Here is a 13,228-nt window from a genome sequence, read left to right on the forward strand (position 1 = left end):
TACCAAATTGATCATATTGTTGACAGTGCTGTAGCCTCACTGCGTGAAACGCTTGATACTGTGGCCCCTCTGAAAAAGACATTAGTGAATCAGAGGAGATTAGCCCCATGGTATAATTTACATATTCGTACCTTAAAGCAGGCATCACGAAGGCTGGAAAGGAAGTGGCGTTCCACAAATTTAGAGTTTTTTCTAGCCTGGAAAAACAGTCTATTAACATATAAAAAATCTCTCCGTAAAGCCAGAACTGCATACTATTCATCACTAATAGAGGAAATTAAGAACAATCCCAGGTTTCTTTTCAACACTGACAAAAAGTCACAGCTCTGTTGAGCCCAGTGTTCCCTTAGCTCTCAGCAGTGATGACTTTATGAGTGTTATATGAATTCAAGCAGACACGGAGTAGGGAGGAATCAGGAGTCTTTATTTACAGCTCGAGGGAACGTGGAGGAATGCTGGAATCAGGAGATCAGAGCACCGGTGGTCTGGAGGTCAGTCGGCTAGGAGGTGGTGTGGGGCTCAGGAGAAAGAGGGTTTCGAGGATGGAGTCCTTTGAACGGCGATAGGTTCTGCGTTGCAACAAGTCACTGCAGTCACTAACGAGATTGGAGGTCTGTTCACTAGTGGCGGGCGTTTTTATAGGCAGCTGAGGGACGAGGGACAGGTGAGTCTAATTGATCATCAAAACACAGGTGAACTGGATAGTCTAACCGGATTGGGGGGAGAGTCCGGCTGGTCCGTGACAATGAGTTTCTTTACAAATATAATCACAACTATTATAAAATATAGGGATAAAATTCAGCAGATGCTTCCTATACCTACAATAAATGAATCTTATACTACAGTGGTTCTTGAATCATCTGTAAGACCTCATTTATGTTTAGACTGCTTCTCTCCCATAGATCTCTCTGAATTTACATCAGTAGTTGCTTCATCTAAATCATCAATGTGTCTTAGACCCCATCCCGACTAGACTGCTTAAAGACACCCTGCCATTAATGAACTCATCTTTATTAGATTTAGTAAATTTATCTCTAGTATCAGACTACGTACCACAGGCCTTGAAGTTTGTTGAGACACTGAAACTAAATGTGCTTTTGAGATGTTTTAAAGTGTTTACGGTTTCGTTTACATGAACACCTGTGCTTTCATTGCAGTAAAGCAGAGATCCAAGCTATCAGCTGTTTGCTCTGTGTCTTTGTGGTGAAAGCTTTTTGAAGCTGTTGCTCGAAGGCAAAACAAGATGTTTCACACCCTGTAAACTGCAGAAAATCAAAGGAGAATGAAGTGGAGAGACGAGGCTGTGCAAGTGTCAGAGACAATTTGTGTCTATTGCGTTGTGGGATATTCAGATATAGTCGATTGAAGTGTTGCTCACTAGTCTGTTTTTGTCATTTTGTCTTAAGATCAATGTCTGAGTGTGGTTAAATTATTGCCAACTTTGACCACCTCAGCAGAATGTAAAAAGGATCATGTCAAAAATAATTCATTTATTTTTGCACTTTTTAGAAAACCTTTAGGACCTGATTCACACAACTAAGGACAATAAAACAGTAAAGTTAAAAAGATAACTAACAAAATGTGAAAATAAGGAAAGCTTGTACAGTGAAATGACAAACGGACATTAATTACAGTGTTTTTCCAGAGACGAGAAGCCCTGAGAACAAAGATTTAATCAGGTTATGATTTAATTAATATTTTCAACTGAAAAATGACTTAATTATTTCAGAAATGTTTGCCTCAAGCGACATGTAACCTGAAAAGGTCAAAGTTTGAGTGATGTGTAAACACCAAGCAGACATGTTAAGATACTGTAAATGGGCGAAACCTGCTTTATTAACCAGGTCACATAGACCACAACCCAGCTTAAGATTTGAAGTGTGGAAGTCTATTCTGGACATTAAACTGTCTCTAACTTCACCCTAAATCATGTGAGGGGCTGAGAAAAGCCCATAGACTAATGCAGTGCACTGTATTTAGGAGATGAGTTATTGTAAAGAAAGGAGTACTGGTGCTTTTCCCACTGTGCACTGTGCCAAAATTTCACTCTTTAAGATTTACTGCTCTGTTGAAAACTGCCTGACAGGTCCTACTTAGAGAACAAAAGCATTTTGGGACAGTTTGCTTTCTTGACATGTTCTGTCACCTTCTGACATGTTCAAAGGAAAAACCTGCCTCTGCAGTGCATGATGCTTGGTCATAATTCTGGTCTCGTCAGGCTGAATTTCCACTAAAATCATTCGTCATTACGTGTTGCATTCTGGTTTCAAGCAGGTATGTGGTGGTGTATATGTTTCTACTCTATTCCTGCATATGTGGCGGATGTACACAGACTTCTTGACGGTCTGTGATTTTACCAAGTAGTTTGCTGTTTTATCGGTTACTCTCATTCAAATATTACTGACTTTATGAGAAATAAGACAAATAAGACTCTTTGTAGCTTTGTGGCAGTTGTTCAGCAGTAAGGATCGGGAAAGGTAACGTTAAAGGATCTGTTTCCTTGTAGGTGAATCACTTCCTATTGCAAGCATGTGGTGCTGTATAGTTCGTCTACAGATTAGCAACAGACTAGCTATAGTCTAACACACCTAAATCCTATTCACACCTATTGCGGTACTAGTCAAGTACCTTTCTGTTTTGACCGGTATTTGTTGCTATTTTCTGACTTAGCGCTCGTTAGCCTACCAGTTAGCTTAGCTAGCTAGTAACTTGGCCTCTCCCTGTCTCTCTCTTTCTTGCTCGGTGTGCCACATGTTTAGTTATTCCTCTGCCTCCTTTAGTGATAATGATACCTGTAATAAGTGTAAGGTTCTGTTAGCCTTGGAGGCGAGGATCACTGATTTGGAAGCGCGGCTCCTCACCTTCGAACAAAAGCCCGCTAGCCTAGCCCCGTTAGCTGGTGTGGAGCCACCGAGCTCAGGGTCTGTTAGCGGTCCAAGGGCAGCTCCGGAGCAGCCCGGAGAATTAGCCTGGGTGATGGTCCGACTAAAACGTACTCCTAAGCAGAAGCCCACGGCTCATCACCTGCCTGTTCACGTTTCTAATAGATTTTCCCCGCTCAGCGACACACCCGCTGAGAAACCGACTCTGATAATTGGCGATTCCATAGTCAGGAACGTGAAGCTAGAGACACCAGCGACCATAGTCAAATGTTTCCTGGGGCCAGAGCGACATCGAGTCAAATCTGAAGCTGCTGGCTAAGGCTAATCGTAAATATGGGAAAATTATTATTCACGTCGGCAGCAATGACACCCGATTAGGCCAATCGGAGGTTTAAGCATGTTTGTTTATTGGAAATTAGCAGAGGAGAAGTTCTTTTGGTTCACACACGAGTTTTAATTGAAATTCCAAACTCTTGTACAAGGACCCCTTCCTGGTCAGAAAATCACAGTCTGCAAGCAGTTAGCTGCCACCAGCCTCGCAAGAAAGAGATGCAAAACAAAAGAAAACATGACATTATATTTTAGCCAAGAATCGCATCTTATTGCTTAACTACAGGTGAGGGAGGTCGCGGTTTAGACTTGACTCCCCTTCGTTGGTGCTCAGGCTCAGTCCTGGCCTCTTGGCACTTGTCTCCTCCAATCCCTGGGGGCCAGCACCCTGTTGTGAGAACTAGGAAGTTAGAAGCTTCAGTCTTATCTGTCATTCCCTTATTTGGAGTTATTCATCACGCAGCAGTGTCGAGGTACAGTCTCTTCTCTGCCTTCAGCTTTCAGTGTCTAATTACCGAGTCACAACACATTCATAACCTGCAATTCATAACCACATCTACATAGGTATATTAGTATGCAATATTAGTGTGAGTGTAAGCGGTGCGTTCCTTCTGCAGGATCCTACGCTCTTTTCAATACCTTGTGTGTCTCTTCACACTGTGGAGACAGTGCTTTAAACCTTCTTTCTTTAGTGTGTCAGGTCTGCATAACTCTTTGCAACAATGTGTGCATAAACAATATTTAACAAGATAAATAGGATGTAATTGCTAAGAGATTGTGTCTGCCCCTTGAACATATAAATCAAATAAATCAGAAGTTAACAGAAGAGGAGTTATTCATAAAAACCTAATAAAAATTAAGACCACTCCTCTTATTGAACAGAAAAACACTCCACTCCCTACCAAATTGATCATATTGTTGACAGTGCTGTAGCCTCACTGCGTGAAATGCTTGATACTGTGGCCCCTCTGAAAAAGACATTAGTGAATCAGAGGAGATTAGCCCCATGGTATAATTTACGTATTCGTACCTTAAAGCAGGCATCACGAAGGCTGGAAAGGAAGTGGCGTTCCACAAATTTAGAGGAATTTTTTCTAGCCTGGAAAAACAGTCTACTAACATATAAAAAATCTCTCCGTAAAGCCAGAACTGCATCCTATTCATTACTAATAGAGGAAAATAAAAACAATCCCAGGTTTCTTTTCAGCACTGTAGCCAAGCTGACAAGAAGTCACAGTTCTGTTGAGCCCAGTGTTCCCTTAACTCTCAGCAGTGATGACTTTATGAGTTTCTTTACAAATAAAATCACAACTATTATAAAATATAGGGATAAAATTCAGCAGATGCTTCCTATACCTACAATGAATGAATCTTATACTACAGTGGTTCTTGAATCATCTGTAAGACCTCATTTATGTTTAGACTGCTTCTCTCCCATAGATCTCTCTGAATTCACATCAGTAGTTGCTTCATCTAAATCATCAATGTGTCTCTTAGACCCCATCCCGACTAGACTCCTTAAAGACACCCTGCCATTAATGAACTCATCTTTATTAGACTTGGTAAATTTATCTCTAGTATCAGGCTACGTACCACAGGCCTTTAAGACTGCAGTAATCAAACCTTTACTCAAAAAGTCTAGGCTTGGTCCAGGAGTCTTGGCTAATTATAGACCAATATCCAACCTAACATTTATTTCTAAAATTCTGGATAAAGCTATTGCTAAGCAGCTATCAGACCACTTACACAGGAATGAACTATTTGAAGATTTTCAACCAGGATTTAGAGCACATCATAGTACAGAAACAGCACTGTTAAAATTCACCAACGATGTTCTCTTAGCCTCAGATAATGGACTTGTTTCTATACTTTTCCTCCTAGACCTTAGTGCTGCATTCGACACTATTGACCACAACATCTTATTACAGAGACTGGAGCATGTGATTGGTATCAGAGGAACAGCATTAAAATGGTTCCAGTCCTATTTATTGGACAGATTCCAATTTGTTCATGTCCATGAACAACTATTCCACACGCACAAAAGTCAGTTATGGAGTTCCACAAGGCTCTGTGCTAGGACCGATTCTGTTCACCCTGTACATGCTTCCTTTAGGCAATGTTATTAGGAAGCCCTCTATTAATCACCACTGCTATGCAGATGACACTCAGCTGTATCTACCTATGAAACCTGTTAACACAAACCAGTTAACCAGACTTCAAGCCTGTCTAACTGACATAAAGGCCTGGATGACCAGTAACTTTCTACTTTTAAATTCGGAGAAAACAGAAGTTATTGTATTTGGGCCTAAAAACCTCAGAAATAACTTTTCTAAAATTATAGCTACTTTAGATGGCATAGCCCTGGCCTCCAGCACTACTGTGAAAAACCTTGGAGTTATGTTTGACCAGGACATGTCCTTTAACTCACACATTAAACATTATACTCTAGAACTGCATTCTTTCACCTGCACAACATTGCCAAAATTAGGAACATCCTGTCTCAAAATGACACAGAAAAACTAGTCCATGCATTTGTTACCTCAAGGCTAGATTACTGTAACGCATTACTATCTGGATGTCCCAGTATCTCCATGAAAAGCCTCCAGTTAATCCAGAATGCTGCAGCCAGAGTCCTGGCTTCAGGTAACCGTGAACCATCCCTTAGTTATGCTGCTATAGGCCTAGCCTGCCCGAGGACCATCGGTGCACTGAGCTCCCCTTCCTTCTCTTCCCCTCTCTTCCTCTCCTGCCCCTTAAATGTATATTTCACTATTGAATGTTACTAACCTTGTGCTCTCTCTCTCCCCTAGTTTGTGCTCTCTCCCTCCCTCTCTCTCTCTCTCTCTCTCTCTCTCTCTGTACCGTCTGCAGGTGTCCCTGGTCCTGGATCTGTATATCGCTGATACTGGCCCCACCAACCTGCAGTGTCTTTTTTTTGTTTATTGTTGCTGTTCTTTTCTCTCTCCTCTATCCACTCACCCCAACCGGTTGAGGCAGATGGCCGCCCAAACTGAGCCTGAGTTCTGCTGGAGGTTTTTTCTTCCGTTATAGGGAGTTTTTCCTCTCCACTGTCGCCAAGTGCTTGTATAAGGGATTTGTTGGGTTTTTTTGTTTTTGTAAAGTGCCTTAAGATGATTTGTATTGTGGTTTTGCCGCTATACAAATAAAATTGAATTGAATTGAATTGAATGAAGTAGAGCGAGATGTATTTAGATGTGGAGCGAGATGTATTTAGATGTGGCATTTATTTGTTAGATAAGTCCCGTAGGTGTTACGATGTGGTGGTGGTGAAGGATGAGAGGAAAAGGACCCAAATGCAGGACAAGTCCTTTATTTTGCCTGGATTTACCAGGCACAGGGAACAAACATCTCCGCCACTTGGCGGGCCAGGCATAAAACAAAAACTAAAAAGCTCTCCTCGGACAAACATAAACACATACGTTATACACAATCCAATGCTCTGATGAAGAACAAAGGAAACCAGGAGGTATAAATACCTTTAGAACAGAGAACTAATTAACACGGCTGAAACTAATCTTAAAATCTTAACTGATGAACATAAAGCTAACCAAGATCACACAGGAGAAAACAGGAAACTAACCAAAAATAAAAGTTCAAAACCAGAACTGAAGAATCCACATCATGACAGTAGGTCTGCAGTGGACAAAGTTCTCCATCATAGTCCACAGTTTGGGTGCAGACTAAGCAAAATATAAATGATGCAGCAGATTCACTTCTACTGACAGTGCACTGTGCTTTTTTGCATGTGCTTCCACAAAGCCTTGTTAACGTACATGTGATTAAATTTGCCTCTGGTGTGTATTTACACTGAGACTATAGAACGCTCACTCAAACAATGATGGGACATTTAGTGATTTCATTGATTAGTTGACAGTAAAATACTCACCACCTATTTTTGATATACTGATTAATTGTTTGTTATAAAGAGTGTAAAATAAAAATACCAAACATTGTCTAGCTCCAAACTCTAAAATGATTTTTTTTGCATTTCATATGGTTTGAAATCATCCTCACTTAATGTTTTGAAGTCTTGGTCAGACAAATCAAGGAATTAGGAGACATTTCCTTGGACATTTGTCACTTTTCCTGGTATTTTTATAGACTAAATTACTAAAAGACTAATTCCTTAATGCAGAAAGTCAAAAGTTTAATCTTTGACTTTCTAATATATGGTAGTTATCAATTCTTTCGCTCCTTCACAGGTGCTAACATTGCTGCAGTAGAAGAGATGCTTCAGTTTGAAAGAAAGAAAGAAGAAAACAAAGGAGCTAGAAGGATGTGAGCTTACTTGACCCCTGTAGGACTCTACTCATCCCTGCGTAAATCTAGTGGCTCAAGGTTGAAGTGATTGCTACTCATAACACCTGAATCTCCAGGTGAAATGTTGAGAGTTTTCACAAAGTATGAGTGTTACATCAATTTTGTTCCTTCTTTTAAAAAATCTATCATGAGAAATGTGTGCAGCACTTTTTAACCACTCAGAAAGAGGAAACAACCAAATAAAATAAGACTATCAAGCTTCTAGTAACTGTTTTTTTATTTTTCAGGCTGTTAGCTGCCAACCCAAATCTGTCTGAACAGGCTGTGCACATCCTTTTAGAGCGAGGTCTAGTTCAAGTTGAAGGACATTTGTCTTTATCTCCTCTCCCCTTCTAGGCAAAGGGTAATCTCATTATGTTTTGTCCCATTTGCTCTGAACTGAGTGTGTTTCTCTCTCCAGCAGGATTTGTTTTCTCCAGAGACCTGAGACTTCATTTTGAAAGACACTTTTAACCTCCCAAACCTTCCACATCCACATCCCTGTGAGTTTTTTTCCAATAGATGTTTTATGATTCAGTTTGTACAGTTTTATGATTTCAGAAGAACATAGTGCAGACCACTTTGGACCAGAGTCTGGAGATGCAGTCAAGGATTTGAGCGTCTGTCCTTGTTATTATTATAAAACACATATTTGCATTATAATGTTACAACACAGTACACTGACTGTGTCCTATTGCAATGATTTAGTGCAGGTTTCAGAGCAAACACAGGCTTTGGTGCAACGTTTTCAGAAACATATCTCTCCACTTCTTCAGGGCTATTATGACAAAATGTGAGAATCTTGAGTCATTGGGGAAACATTTAAATAGATGCTGAGCAGAGTTTATGACAATAATATAATGATGGTACAGAGTTAAGCATAAAGCCAATAATCATTCATGTGAAGTTACCAGACAGCTCAAACAAAAATGCAGTTTAACATCTAACCAGCAAATGTGCATATAAATCTAACTAACAAACGAAACCTGCAGAATGAACAATATATACAGAGTAAACACAACAGTGTGAAATACTCATTATTTACTGTAGAAATTATGATCATACCAGTCAAACAGCATTTACTGACTGAACATTTGCCAAGACTTAATTTTTAGTTTAGGAAAGAAGCACCTGAAATAATCATGTTTTTCTTTGGTGTGTTTTCACTCATGTTTATTTCTCTGTCTCTCATCGCACGGGGGTGACTGGACCAGGCAATCATCATGTCCATTTGAATAATCCTGAAGTCGTCACTCCACTTGTTTCTAACTTCCTGGACACTAACGTATTGACAGAGCAGCTGCCAGCCTAGTGGACAGACACACAAATCATAAACACACATACGCACTTTCAGTGTGAAATTTCACACTTTCTGAGTACACTCAGCGCAGTATTAACCATAAATCTGTGCATTTTTTCCCTTCCTGGTGGGTCACTGTCTCCTTCACTGGCTTGGAATAACTGTGTACACATGTAAACATCCACTTCTTTATTACCAAAATGACATTAATCCTGATTTTAATTTACACCAGTGACTACAAACTCATAATCTTTCCATTTACAAGTAGCAAAATCCTCTCATAGGTGTTATATGTTTTCATTGTGTTGAGTGGAAATAATTTCACAATGATTTCTGTGTACGTTTAGGACTGTCCTGACTTTGTAGATGTCTGTAATATCTTTTACTGTCTGCTTGTCTCCATCGTGATAAAGGTTAGTGGACTGTGAAAGCACCAGGGACAAGAATGAAAATAACTCTCAGACTGTAACAGTGATAAAATAGGAATTATGATCATTCTTCTACAAGGAACATCAGAATAACCCAATCTAAACAAATGAGTTTGATCACATGAAAAACTAAACAAATCATTATTTTGATTATTAGATGAAATCCCTGACAGTCTGCTGTCAAAACTAAAACATTGGGTGACAAATCTGATTCACAGTAGCTTCACCCATACACCCAAAACCTCTAAACTGAACCACAGCCTGTTTTGTTCAAAGCAAATGTGATGTTCTTTCTGTTTTCAGGTGTCACGTCTCTTTATTCCGAGCTGATCTGTTTAACTCAGCTACTTTTCATGTCCCCGATGCTCGTGCAACTTGAGCTAAAAGCACCAGTTATTAAAAAAGATGACATCCTCTAACAACTTTTCATTATGTAGGCCATCCTCTCTGTATTCAGCTTTTGTCTTGAAAACAGCGAGACAGAAAAAAACTTATGAGAGTGATTCCATGAAACACTGCAGCTGCCGTCAGTCAAGAGCAGATAAGAGGAGCCGCTCTCACAAAAATGCCCCCTTCTCTGTCTCAATGTCACATAAACCGTGTGATGGTCTCAGTGTTAAATGGAGTGGAATTGATTTTACGCAGCAAGGCAGCAAGCATCCAGATACAACTGAAGGGCTTGTTGCCCCCGCCACACACACACACATCACCCCGCTCCCCCGACCCAAAGAAAAAATTATTATAGTTATATAAGTTTCCCTCCCACTCCCTCCATCCTCTCAGCCATCAGTTGTTGTCATAGCAACCCCCACCCTCCTTTGAACGTCAGAGCCAGGAGCTGGAGGATGAACCGCATCCAGCTCCTATCTTTTGTGCCTCCCAAAGAGCACCTGTGATTTTTGCCATCTCACATCCAACTGTAGAAGCTGCGGCGCTGGAAATAATCTAATGGTTGATTGGACTCGCAGCTGCTCTGTATCACACACCTTCAAACACACAGAGACCAAGTGATTCAGCAGCATCTACAAGTAAGCACGATGCCTTTATTTACTACTGTGCACTATTTTTAGAATGCATCACCTGTATGCAAATTAAAAATTTGATAGACAATACGCTGCCTGCCTGTCACTGAAGGTATAATGTATTGATTCCTGTGATTGTTGCATATTTGCAAAGAGGGGGTAGAAAGACTTTCTAAAGAATGACTTCAAATTATGGGACACTGAGATGCTGCAGTTTGTCATGCATGATATCTCACCCTGGAAGGATTAGTTTTAATCGACCCTTCCCTGAAATCTCTCCTCTCGCCTTCTTTTCTTCGCCTCATCCATCATGTCCTCCCATCCATTGTATGTCCTTTTCTCCTCCACCCATCCCACCTCTTTGCTCTGACAGCAGTTATGTCGTGGCTGTTCCTGGACTGGTTTGTGCCCCTCTACCTGCTCGTGTCAGTTTTGGTGCTGGCAGGCTTCGGAGCATGCCTGTACTTTCTGGAGCCAGGACTGCAGGATGCCCACAAATGGAGCAACAAAACAGTCCGGCATCACCCGCTGGTGGCCAGTGTGAACTGCAGAGATGATGATAGCAATGCCCTGATATGATCAAGAAGGGAGGCGGCAGACCATCTGGCGCTGCTAGGACAACAGTGGGATGGGAGCCAGTACCTTAAGGATGGAGAGAGCAGGTGGGAGAGAAGAAAGATGGAGGGATGATGTCTGATAATACAAGCCCTGACCTGTCATTCCACCTTTTCTTTGATCTCTGTAGATTTTTACTGTAGAGAACAGGGAAAGGTGAAGATCTGATCAATTTTAATTCCAAATGCACAAAGAGGAGAAGAATATATGCAGGAAGAGACTGTGTGGTAATTGGAGGACATGTCGCCCCTTTAGAAACGTGTTTGAAACCTGATGTAAATTTCATGCCATCCTATATGTGTGCCAACTTTTACATACGTTTTGTAAATTGACAATCGCTTTACACACAGTGTATCATGAAGTTTACTTATATTGTGCATTTAATTAGTAAAACAAATAAGTGCAATGAATTTGTTGCCAGCAGGGATAGTTTTGAAGCCTCTCTCTGGTGATGTCAGCATGGTAGGTGCTGAGAAGCATGGTTTGTTAGTCCCACTGTGCCAAAATGGTGTAGTAGTGACTTTGTAATAATATGTACTGAATAAATACAACTGACTCATTTAAGGTGCCAGTATAATCCTAGATGGACCTAGATTACAAAAAATATGTATTTGGTAATGCTCAAAGTGTATATTTCCTGTTTTCATTGTTTTTACCTGGTGAGGAAATTGTGGATGTGTACCAACCCTTTTTGATGATCATATGCTTCTTTTATTCATACAAAAATAAAACTGTTTAGTCTTCACTTCTCTGCATTAGCTCTGTGTGTTATCATGAAATTAGTAATTAATATTATTCAAGGCTTATGTAGTGTACAGTATCTGCACCAGTGGTGGAAAGTAACTATATTTACACAAGTATTGTACACAAGTTTGAAGTACTTGTAGTGGAGCATCTCATTTTACTTCATACTTCTGCTCCACCAGATTCCACCACAGTCAGCTACAACATTAAAATGTTTTATGCAACAATTTCAGCAACCCCGTAATGTTGGACAGAATCATTTATCAGACACAGGAATTTCTGCTCCTACTCCTTTTACTTCTACTTTCAGTCTTATATTTTGCAAATAAAACCTGTACTTAAACTCCTGATTGCAGGAGTATATCTACATAGTGGTATTGGTGCTTTTACAGTACTTCTTGCAATACTCATCTGCACTGCACAGTCAGACTTCACAGATAGTGCCCCATGCACCAAGCAAAATAAGAGAACAGAGTGGGAGTGAAACAGTGAAGCTTCAGTGTTGAGGAATGGAGAGAATGGCACTTCTGTGCCCACCACTTCCTACTGCTGTGTTCCCTGTCTCGCACTATATAACCTGACTGCTCACTCAGTGTGTCAACAACGGCATCAAACTGCAGGTCAGTGTGTTTTTCCTCATTTGCAATGTTAAAAACTTCTATTTCTCTTTGTAGATATTTGTCATGTAATGGCATAATGATGGACAGCAGTTATATTGTTTCTGATTTCACTGTTTGAAAGTAAATTAATAGATTTAGTCAAGTGGTGCATTTGCTGTTTGTGTTTTTGATTTTACTTTATGCATCCTCTCTGCATTAAGGCTGCATTACTGCAGATAAAACTACCCTACCATTTCTAGGTAACTACAACAGTAATAATCATTAATGCATTCATGTTATGAATCAAGTAATATTAAATTTAACACCAATAGGAGCCATTTTATTGCACAGCATGTTCTTAAGAATATGATCATTTCTTCCATCATTGTCACAGGATTTAAAATGTAAAAAATATTTACACAGATAATGTTCAGCAACAATAATATTTATCAGACAACCACATTTTTTAAGAATTTCAATCATCTTAATTTATTTTTTGTCATTTCCAAAACAGAATGAGTGTTTTTGACCGTGTGGCACCTTTGATCCATCAAGTATCTGTAGCATCCAGAGAAACAAAGGAGCATCCATCACCTCCTCGATCGCTTTCTTCTCCAGTCATCAAAAAGAAAGCAATTCAAATCCCTTCGTTTGATGACAAGGGATTTATCTATGAAAAACAGACAAGCACTGACAGGTAAACTGAGCTATAGCTTGTATTCTACCTCTGCTGTGTATATATGTAATACTATAATTATTGCAGTGACTTTATTTAGCAGTTCACATTTGTTGTTCCCTCTTTCGGCTCCAGATCTTTTGTCCCAATTTCTTTGTCCATGACAGCCAGTCAGTCTGTTTGGAGTAAATCATGTCAGCTGTTACAGAGAAACCATGGAGAAAGAGCTTCAACTCTCCCAAGAACCAAACCCATAACATGCTCTCCAACTCTCTCTGCAAAGCCCAGCATCTTTCCTCCTCCAAAGGCAAA

The 13,228-nt window shown here is 40.1% G+C and overlaps 1 long non-coding RNA gene across 4 annotated transcripts; it reads left to right on the forward strand.

Moving 5' to 3' along the window:
- The first annotated feature begins 996 nt into the window (after positions 1-996).
- On the forward strand, positions 997-11,646 carry LOC113127760 (uncharacterized). Of its 4 annotated transcripts, none has more exons than XR_003295467.2 (4): positions 997-2,274; positions 7,436-8,035; positions 8,747-10,288; positions 10,656-11,646. It is a non-coding gene; the product is annotated as an uncharacterized LOC113127760 (long non-coding RNA). The 4 variants fall into 4 exon arrangements; XR_003295469.1 differs by lacking the exon at positions 997-2,274 and having other exon boundaries at positions 6,287-7,609; positions 7,781-8,035; XR_003295466.1 differs by lacking the exon at positions 997-2,274 and having other exon boundaries at positions 6,287-8,035.
- Positions 11,647-13,228: the final 1,582 nt, after the last annotated feature.

The sequence above is a fragment of the Mastacembelus armatus genome, chromosome 1, assembly GCF_900324485.2.
Source record: "Mastacembelus armatus chromosome 1, fMasArm1.2, whole genome shotgun sequence".
In the NCBI taxonomy this organism is placed as follows: domain Eukaryota; kingdom Metazoa; phylum Chordata; class Actinopteri; order Synbranchiformes; family Mastacembelidae; genus Mastacembelus; species Mastacembelus armatus.